The sequence below is a fragment of the Haliotis rubra genome, unplaced genomic scaffold, assembly GCF_003918875.1.
Source record: "Haliotis rubra isolate DU_JTF1 unplaced genomic scaffold, ASM391887v1 Scf345, whole genome shotgun sequence".
Lineage (NCBI taxonomy): Eukaryota > Metazoa > Mollusca > Gastropoda > Lepetellida > Haliotidae > Haliotis > Haliotis rubra.
The window spans coordinates 238,263-247,674 of NW_025767019.1; positions in this window are offsets into that span (position 1 = coordinate 238,263).

Consider the following 9,412-nt stretch of genomic DNA (forward strand, 5'->3'; position numbering starts at 1 on the left):
CAACTAGTTGTCTAGACTGCGGACTTTGTGTACCCTCTGATAAGTGTTAATTGGCACGGCTCCCACGGCCGAAAGCTATGATTACACAATGCCATTTTAGAAAGTGGTCAAATGTAACATATGTTATATTTGGGATGGCACTTTCTTAGTAAAGTACAGATTCTAGTACTTTTGGGGGGTTGAGTCCCATCCGGGATTCGAACCCTCAGAGTCAGGCACCTAATCACCAGTACACAATGTCAGACGCCTAGACCACTCATCCACCGCGGCTTCCACAAAAATGGAAGTCGGACAACTGGTAGTCTAGACTGCGGACTTTGTGTACCCCTCTGATAAGTGTTAATTAGCACGGCTCCCACGGCCGAAAGCTATCAAATAGACAATACCATTTTAGAAAGTGGTCAAATGTAACACATGTTACACATATAAACATATGTTATGTGTAATCCCAAATATAACATATGTTACATTTGAAACTTTAACAATGTGTACATTTCATCCACATAAAATGTCCCGCGTTTCACAGCTTTCTGTATCATTTCATCTTATAGAATGTCTCTTTCACATATATCTTCTTGCTATTCTCAATTTCATATCACATTGCAGCGTTATATAGTATGCTCATGAACTTGGCTTTCACATCCAGAGATGTCTATGATGTTGTCTACGATTGATCGTAGACACACATTTTACCCACGTGGGAATTCGAACCCAGGTCTGTGGTTGATAAGCCAGTTTAATGTCCATTATGAAAACGTCTGTATGAAGAAACTCAAAAATTGATGGTTGTGAGCTTCCACAAAGCATTCATCGCTAGCAGGAGGAATCACGTGTGTCAAATCATATCCAAGAATGATGCAGGTTTGGGTACAAGACAAAATAGTCGGTTTGGCTATTCCAGTTTTATAACTCAGAACAAGATTATCTTAAAATTTACTTCAGAGATATATGTAGGCCATATATAGGCCATTCACAATTTCCCATTTCACCCGGAATCAGCACTGTCTCCTGGTCAGTACAGTTATTACATACAAGTGTAAGTGTCTGTGAGTACAGAAGTACTTCACATCATGACCTTGATCAAAGGAACCCCTTATAGTAAAATCCTCACAAATATCATCTCAATTATTATGTATACAAAGTTGTAAAATCTGGACCTTGTTGCACCCGTTTTTTGGAAACAGTTCTATTCATATCATTTTGACATGTCTGTGGAATGTCTCCTTTTCCCTAAACACGTGCCTAAACGAACAGTGATTTCTATATTTGATGGAGATTACAAGATGCAAAAAAACCGGACATTGCAGTTTTTAGCTAAAATGCATCCAGCCTTCACACTTTGCAAATCATTTGCCCCAGTACTTCTTATTCAATTATCAGCTGTCATCTGTCTTGTCATCATTTCGGTATTGAAGCTACATATTAGCATCAATTAACGTGTGATGCATGTGTCATCATGGAATTTTGAATCTGTAAACAAAAGTGACTTTGCTGAATGGAGACCGTTATCATTAATGTAATGAAAAAATAACAATCATACCTTCAACTGGTATTTCTCAAATTACCTTTGTAAATATATGAACGATAGTCAGTTGGGAAATTCAGAGACACACACACCCGCGCGCACAGCACAACAAACACACACACAAACACACACACACACGCACGCGCACACACACCCATCACTATACCTCACCAAATCCCATTCCGGGCGGAAGAGGTCCCGAGAAAATAAATGGCGACAGGGTAGATCGGCCTTGTTGACTGCGGGTCAACATATCCCCAATTGTATTGGTTGTAGCTCACACTATCAGCACTATCATTCACTGACATCCCACATCCACTGAGTGTGGGCCACTTACAACCGAGGTTGTTTTGGGGTTTTTGGGGGGTTTTTTGTTCTTTTTTTTGTTTTTTTTTGGGGGTGTTGTTTTTTGGGGGGCAGTGTTTCAGTAAGTCTAACCTTGAGTGTCTATACCTCACTAGCTTTATGTTCAATCTAATATTGTTGTTACTGATTTTCAGAAGGAGTGCGACAGCTATTTAATTAGCCCAAATTGAACTAGAAGGATATATGTGTCTTCTGGGAGAGACATATGGCTACACATACATGCATAATATTTGGTTTCAATATTTCGTTATTCCGGAACTACTGAAAAGTATTGTTCTATTTGAAGCCGCAATGCAAGCCAAATCCTGCCTTCTATCTGGACGACAAAATGATATTTCGAATGGACCTCAAAATGCCCACGGAGAGTATTACATATTTGATCTGAAATATAAGTGCTCACAAACGATGGAAATCGATTTTTCACTTCTACATCAAAGACGACTGAAAGGTACACACAAAGAAAAGATACTATAAATCGTAATACTATAAAATTTAAGTAATGGAGACACAAATGGTCCTAGCTGTAAGGCTGACATTAGTAATTAGATCCACTCATTCTCCTGAATGTGTGAGATGTTTTGAACTTCTGTTGTCAGAATAATAATGGGGAATTTGTCTTGTAATCAAATGTATTGAAGTACAGACATGTTTATGTCGTGGACGCCATGTCTAGCGTTATATCATTATATCAGAGACAGACATGCTTATGTCGTTGACGCCATGTCTAGCGTTATATCATTATATCAGTGGCAGGTGATATGATTATATATCAAAACAGAATTTCACGCTTTTCAGAAACAACTTAAAATGACTGATTTAACATGGACATGCATTTCTCAGATTAAAAAAACGTAGATTGGCCGTCTTGGTTGATCGTGCGTCTGAACTGAACAAGACGCGCAACTGTTCGGCATCGATTTTAACAAATGAAAACACTGAAAAATGATATTTCATCACACAAAATCAATATTTGGCATATACTTGTTCATTTTTTTCTTATGACTTTTGACTCAGATTGATAAATGAAAAAACACTTTTGCATGGGATTATCAGGATAATCGTATAAATTATGAAGTTGTCACTTTAGTTCCTACATTTATTACAGAAATACACAGTGTATCATCCTGTGATTACAATATGTAGCAAAGATAAAACAATTGTTGATTATAGAGCAGAAATAGAGCAGTAATGTGTTTAGCTTTGTGATTATACTTGAATACACATCAATATTCTGCCAATCAAATTGCAAAAACAATAGTTGAAAATTGCTTCTTCAAACGTGTGCATTTATAATAAATGTAAACACTATATATCCATTGTGGTAAGATAATATTATTATATTTCGCATCTTTATGCATATATAATTAGTTGATGCAAATGGCGATTCAGAAACTATGTATGTGAATTTACAATATTACATTTAATTCAATATCTGTGCTTACATTTTGGTTACAAACAAGTTTATTTCTGGTGACTTCCGCCGTGATATTGCTGAAATATTGCTAAAAGTGGCGTAAAAGTTAAAACCATACTCACTCACTCACATATAAATTACATTTTCTGGTACTTGTCATTTATAGTACACGTATAAAGGTATACGAAATTTCAATAATACTACATGTGTCCCAAGCTGTGGTTCCCTTCTGGGCACCCCTTTCTTTATGCATAAGCATCAGAATTTCTGCTGGATTTGACAAAGAAACAACAAGTTAAATTTGGCTGAAAAGGTAAAGTTAACCTTCAAGTATATTGATGATCTGTTGTCGTTCAATTACCATCCACTGATTTACTCACCCTAACAAAAATATAAATATGCTGCGTCAACATCGTTAGCTCTAAATTTAGATGTATGCTTAAGATTCAGAGTGACCAAACACTGTATACGAGAATGTCTGATAAAATTATGGCTTCAACTTAATTTTATGTCGAACAGTATTTTAGTAAGTCTAACATTTACGGTTTATACTTCACTACTTTTGAAGTTCAATCTAATATTGTCTTTCTACATATATTTCAAAGAGCGTCATACAGCTCTTGCTCAAGGGTTGTTTCATCATGTTTGCAACATTCAAGAGCTCGATAAACTTTCCAAAGTTTTATAGGAATTCGTTTAAGGAATCCTGAATCCTAAACATCCTGTCTAATTCACCAGTTTAAGGAATCCGTGACAACAATGATGAAGGATGCACCATACCGGTAACATGTCTTTTCCCTTGTTTTGTTTTCTCAGGTGGACAATTGACTTGCCTTTTCAAGTGTTTGTGACTGGTGCCATTGGTGTTTCGGGATACTCTCATAGTTTTGCAAGCACTTAGTATCTTCGCATCCTTGAGGTGTTGTCTGAGGGATACAATCGACTAGCAAAGATTTCGTATCAATATAGAAAGGTTTTAAATGAGTACAAAATGTTCACACAAACATAAAATTATCAAGCCTACAGCTACAACTACTTATTTTATTGTATTGATCGTAGATGAATATTCATAGTATAATTCATTGATTGAAACAATATGTAAAAATACATTGTAATTCAAACTGTTACAATGTATTTACGATGAATTCATTTCAGAGGTCCTAAAATGACTAAGAATTTCTTTTCGGAACTGAGAACTATTCAGCTGCAATGTTACGGTGAAGACAAAGGGACATAACTGCAAAATGAAATAAATAAAAAATTTCCGCAGGGACCCGATTCGAGACAAATGTTAAGTTTGACACATCAAGTTCGACAGATAAGTATTTCACTGTATATCCACGTGACCCCAACAAGGAAACAAAACGCAGTGTAATGTAAGCACATGTCGCCTTTTATGAAAGACAGATAATTCAAAAGATTTCCATTGCCAAACAGAATTTTTTGCGGTTGAATATTAATCAGTGTGCTCTTTATGTGGCATTGATCTCTCAAAGAAAAATTATGCCTACTTCAATGATTATGTTCATCGTGTTACAGTGTGTGCATACTTTCTGATAAACAAGAATCTCAAGCCTCTTTCAGCCTTTGTCATCGTTGAAATAAAGAAAGTTGCCTACAACAGTCAATTTGTCAAATGTCAGCAGTATATACACAGAGAGTTCTTCAGGTGCCTTGAAAAATTCAAACTTGTTTCCGCAAGCTTTGTAGTTGGTCTAAATAAGCCACCCATAGTTTCATGTAAATTACGGTTGATAAAAGAGTTCTGTAGAGCAGCATTAGGAATATTAAATGTGCTTATGCTTTTATGTCTAATATCCTTCTCCAGTGATTGAAGCGTCCACTTCACGCACAGAATCATTTTGAAATATTTGACATCAAAGGTCCTGGTTATACACTGGTAGGAAAGACTTGACTTGTGCCGTGCATCTTGGTATACGGTCATCTCTCAATGTCAAGATTAAACAACATGTTTTATTGTGGTGTTGTCAGCTTAAGCTTTGTCAGCAAAGTGTCAACAGTGGATAAATGCATTGTGTCACTGCTACAGTGATCTCTTACAGGAACTTTTCATTTCAAAGTTGATGAAGCCTCTCCAATCATGTCGGATCAGATTTACTTTTAACATCTAACATCTGAATAACAACAGTTGCAGCTATGCCATCCTGATATACATGCACTAACGGGTCTACATGTCTCATAAATGAGAGATCATTGTGAACCTAGATGACATTGTTCACAGGTATTTTCTGGTCATGCAGTCAGAGATATAATTCTACAATATCAAATGGTTTAGGTGAAAAATGGCAATCTCTGCTAATCAACAATCATATATTGAAATAATTACAATTATTCAAATATGATGGTTCTCAAGGGACTTTTCATGTTTTGTTGATATGCTGGCTAAAAGATGTGGAGTTTCTTTTATTTTGAGCCGGAGGTGACAAGGGAATGAATTATTATGCAGAGTTGGGTTCGGTAATTGAGGCCAGTAGTATTATCGATTAGCTTGCTCAAATACAACTCCTACGTGGACTTAAATTGTCTTGGGGATTCCTGCTGCCAAATCGCCCCATGGAGTAAACAGTTGTTAACACAAGTGAATGTAGTACCCCGCTTTAAGCGACGACACCCCGGGTACAGGCACAATGAATCCCTTCAAAGTGGACCAGGGGTTTTCAAGTTCAAGATCTCATTGTTTGGTTTAATTGGACCAATCAGTCTGTTTGTAGACGTGTGCAGGCGTGCCCCTGTGTATGTGTTTGAATGTGATTTAGTGCCTGTATATGTGTGTACGTGAGTCGTGTGCGTGCGTTCGTAAGTGTGTGTGCGTGCGTGTGCTCAAATCCAAATGAAAGTGTTCATGATTTGTTGTATTTAGTGAATCACAGTCTTTCATACCACAATTCTGTGGTGTCACGTGTTCTTTGTTGCTAAAATGTCCAAATGATGAACCGATTGATGATAGCTGGAAATTTCATAAGAAATACTGTGGGGATGTATTTGGAAAGTGTGAGGAATGGATGTTTTCAAGTTTTACATCTTGCAATATTAGGTTCTCGGCATGTTTTAAACTTCAGATTATAAGATATTGAAATCACTGGTTCATTTGCCATTTGGTTATGAGAAAGGTATCTTCCACCGAAAATCGAAAATGATACGAATGGAACCTTGTTTCTAGCAGTACTTACCATCCAAGCTAAAGGCAAGTGTCGCATTGGCCATCCTTGTGAAGGTTGTCATTCTGTTGTCGTGAGAACCGTACGTGGGCTTCACGAGTGTATGAGGCGTCATCAGCACACCTAGAGACTATAAATCAAAATGATAGACCTAGATGTGTCGAGTATGGAATCTGACAGAAATCATTTATGAGAGAGTATATCGAACAGTGATTTACTTATCTGAGAAGTAAGAACAAATAGCTAAGTCCAAGAATACCCTGAAATATAGGACATCAGGGGAAAGAATACCCTGAAATATAGGACATCAGGGGAAAGAATACCCTGAAATATAGGACATCAGGGGAAAGAATACCCAGTCGTGACAATCCTCAGACACAATCATTAAATAGGTTACTGAGCATACATTCTTAAATGACATTAAATCATTACTTTGAGTATATTTTAGGGTCACTAATGTATTGGTTGTAATTGCTAAGTATTTCAATGTATGGCTCAAGTTATCATGTCGGATATGCTTTGAGCGACTATACCCTTGAAGACTGTGAGAGTACCAGCAGTCAACATCAGGCTGTGCCATTCGGTGGAATCACCCCTCTGTTCATTAGACTCCTCCAGTTATCCTATAGGTACCTGTATGTTGTCCAGAAAACGATACATGGCATGTATGTACATAAAACAAACTGTAAATATGTCTGACTAATATTGATGCATTAACCTTTCTCTCCAAATGTCACAGTTACGTGTAACATGCACCTACATATTTTATTCCCTTATATTTCTTGGGGATCATTGACATAAATTTGTATTTTTATGTGCAAGATGTCAGATTGAACTTTTGTTTCAATTGCTATGTATGTTAGCCAAACCTCCGGAGGAAGTTGCGTAACTAAATTTAATTAAGTAATTTTTACATTTTAACATCTAACATCTGAATAACAACAGTTGCAGCTATGCCATCCTGATATACATGCACTAACGGGTCTACATGTCTCATAAATGAGAGATCATTGTGAACCTAGATGACATTGTTCACAGGTATTTTCTGGTCATGCAGTCAGAGATATAATTCTACAATATCAAATGGTTTAGGTGAAAAATGGCAATCTCTGCTAATCAACAATCATATATTGAAATAATTACAATTATTCAAATATGATGGTTCTCAAGGGACTTTTCATGTTTTGTTGATATGCTGGCTAAAAGATGTGGAGTTTCTTTTATTTTGAGCCGGAGGTGACAAGGGAATGAATTATTATGCAGAGTTGGGTTCGGTAATTGAGGCCAGTAGTATTATCGATTAGCTTGCTCAAATACAACTCCTACGTGGACTTAAATTGTCTTGGGGATTCCTGCTGCCAAATCGCCCCATGGAGTAAACAGTTGTTAACACAAGTGAATGTAGTACCCCGCTTTAAGCGACGACACCCCGGGTACAGGCACAATGAATCCCTTCAAAGTGGACCAGGGTTTTCAAGTTCAAGATCTCATTGTTTGGTTTAATTGGACCAATCAGTCTGTTTGTAGACGTGTGCAGGCGTGCCCCTGTGTATGTGTTTGAATGTGATTTAGTGCCTGTATATGTGTGTACGTGAGTCGTGTGCGTGCGTTCGTAAGTGTGTGCGTGCGTGTGCTCAAATCCAAATGAAAGTGTTCATGATTTGTTGTATTTAGTGAATCACAGTCTTTCATACCACAATTCTGTGGTGTCACGTGTTCTTTGTTGCTAAAATGTCCAAATGATGAACCGATTGATGATAGCTGGAAATTTCATAAGAAATACTGTGGGGATGTATTTGGAAAGTGTGAGGAATGGATGTTTTCAAGTTTTACATCTTGCAATATTAGGTTCTCGGCATGTTTTAAACTTCAGATTATAAGATATTGAAATCACTGGTTCATTTGCCATTTGGTTATGAGAAAGGTATCTTCCACCGAAAATCGAAAATGATACGAATGGAACCTTGTTTCTAGCAGTACTTACCATCCAAGCTAAAGGCAAGTGTCGCATTGGCCATCCTTGTGAAGGTTGTCATTCTGTTGTCGTGAGAACCGTACGTGGGCTTCACGAGTGTATGGCGTCATCAGCACACCTAGAGACTATAAATCAAAATGATAGACCTAGATGTGTCGAGTATGGAATCTGACAGAAATCATTTATGAGAGAGTATATCGAACAGTGATTTACTTATCTGAGAAGTAAGAACAAATAGCTAAGTCCAAGAATACCCTGAAATATAGGACATCAGGGGAAAGAATACCCTGAAATATAGGACATCAGGGGAAAGAATACCCTGAAATATAGGACATCAGGGGAAAGAATACCCAGTCGTGACAATCCTCAGACACAATCATTAAATAGGTTACTGAGCATACATTCTTAAATGACATTAAATCATTACTTTGAGTATATTTTAGGGTCACTAATGTATTGGTTGTAATTGCTTAGTATTTCAATGTATGGCTCAAGTTATCATGTCGGATATGCTTTGAGCAACTATACCCTTTAAGACTGTGAGAGTACCAGCAGTCAACATAAGGCTGTGGAATCACCCCTCTGTCCTCTGTTCATTAGACTCCTCCAGTTATCCTATAGGTACCTATATGTTGTCCAGAAAACGATACATGGCATGCATGTACATAAAACAAACTGTAAATATGTCTGACTAATATTGATGCATTAACCTTTCTCCCCAAATGTCACAGTTACGTGTAACATGCACCTACATATTTTATTTCCTTATATTTCTTGGGGATCATTGACATAAATTTGTATTTTTATGTCCAAGATGTCAGATTGAACTTCTTGTTTCAATTGCTATGTATGTTAGCCAAACCTCCGGAGGAAGTTGCGTAACTAAATTTAATTAAGTAATTTAATTTATTGTGATAAAATCAAAATGTCAATATATGTGTGTCAACGATGTG